The following is a 1,502-nucleotide window of genomic DNA, read 5'->3' on the forward strand; positions in this document are numbered from 1 at the left end:
TCGGCTGCGCTCGGCTGAACTCGGCTGCGCTCGGCTGAACTCGGCTGCGCTCGGCTGAACTCGGCACTTCTCGGCGCTCCTCGCCTGACCCCGGCGCGGCCGCCGGTGACGCTGCAGGTTGGCCCCGCCCCCGCGCTGGCCCCGCCCCGCCCGGCCCCGCCCCGGCGCCCTTAAGGCGGCGCGGCCGCTCCTGCGCTGAGCTGGCGGGGGCTCAGCGGGGTCGTCCCCCCTTTCTCCCGAGCCCGCTTCCCGCAGGTTTGTCCCCAAAACGCTCCTAAAATTATGAACTGTGTCGGTGCAGCCGAGCTGCCTGTGCGAGGGGCATCGGTGATGGACACAGGAGCACCTTGGTCCGGGTGGTCACTGGATCATGGAATCATTTAGATTGGAAAATACCTCCAAGTTCATGGTTATGAGACACTCCTGGATCCCTGGCAGTGTCCAAGGCCAGGCTGGACAGGGCTTGGAGCAACCTGGATAGTGGAAGGTGTCCCCGCCCATGGCAGGGGGTGGAATGGGATGAGCTTTGACGTCCCTTCCAACCCAAGCCATTCCACGATTCTCTGATTTTGGGGACAAAAGTCCCTTTTCTCTGATTTGTTACCCAGAGCCTTCCAGCTGCCTTGTCCAAGACGGACATGCTCCCAGCAGGGAGAGCTGCAGGGAAATGTTCGTCAGATGATTATTTAAAACAACAGATGCCTGACACAAGTGGTGAGAAAAAATTCCTGATAGTAATTTAATTTAATGTTTTGTATAATTATCTTGAAGGAAAGGTCTCATTTATTCTTCCAATTAAAACTGATTAGATCAGAGGGGGAAAAGAGAAGCGGAGCCTCCTGCCTTCCTGACAGACCTGTCATAGAGAACAGTGGGGCTTAAAAATTATTTCTTCTCTCATGTGGGATTGGACTTCTCCATCTGGGTGCTGGGAGCAGCCCCCTAAATCCTGGTTTGCCCAGCACAGGCTGAGTAATTAGCAGATTCCTTCGTTAACACCATCCCTCCCTGCCAGCCCGGGAGCTTCACTGGTCCCCGTGGCCTGGAGCATCCAGGGTGGGTGAGAACCCCTCAGGGGGGCCAGGGGCAGGTTGGGGGCTCCAATGGGAGCCTGTGGCCAGACCCTGCCCCTCCCAGACTTCGGCACCTACAGTTTAGGGGGTCAGTTCCATCCCCACTCTGCAGTGTTGGGGTTCAAAGGCTGCCAGCATCACCCCAAAATCCAAATGCTTTCCCTGACTGCTCACCCCATCCCATTCTCAAGCACGTGGTATTTTATTCCCATAGAATTGCTTTGCAAAGGGTTGATACCCACGGGAGGAGCTGCTCCGTTCAGCCCCACGATTCCTGCTGGCAGATCCTCCTAAAACTCTCCATTCCAGTGATACAGCACACACAGTGCCCTGGTGGGCACTGAAACAAGTCCCGGTGCTCAGGGCAGGCTCCTTTCTGGCTCAGGTGACCCATCCCTAAGGCTGACATGATCCTAAATAAAAGATTTA

The 1,502-nt window shown here is 56.4% G+C and overlaps 1 protein-coding gene across 3 annotated transcripts in view; it reads right to left on the reverse strand.

The window, feature by feature from the left end:
- The window catches only part of MECR (mitochondrial trans-2-enoyl-CoA reductase), a 6,722-nt gene extending 6,620 nt beyond the window's left edge, over nt 1–102 (reverse strand). For all 3 annotated transcript variants that reach the window (XM_042021933.1, XM_042021934.1, XM_042021935.1), the window contains exon 1: nt 61–102. The gene's annotated coding sequence lies outside the window, so the exon portion shown is untranslated. The remainder of the gene's footprint in view (nt 1–60) is intronic.
- Nucleotides 103–1,502: the final 1,400 nt, after the last annotated feature.

The sequence above is a fragment of the Corvus kubaryi genome, unplaced genomic scaffold, assembly GCF_017639235.1.
Source record: "Corvus kubaryi isolate FWS band 111438036 unplaced genomic scaffold, C.kubaryi_AGA036_p1.0 37179, whole genome shotgun sequence".
Taxonomy (NCBI): Eukaryota; Metazoa; Chordata; class Aves; order Passeriformes; family Corvidae; genus Corvus; species Corvus kubaryi.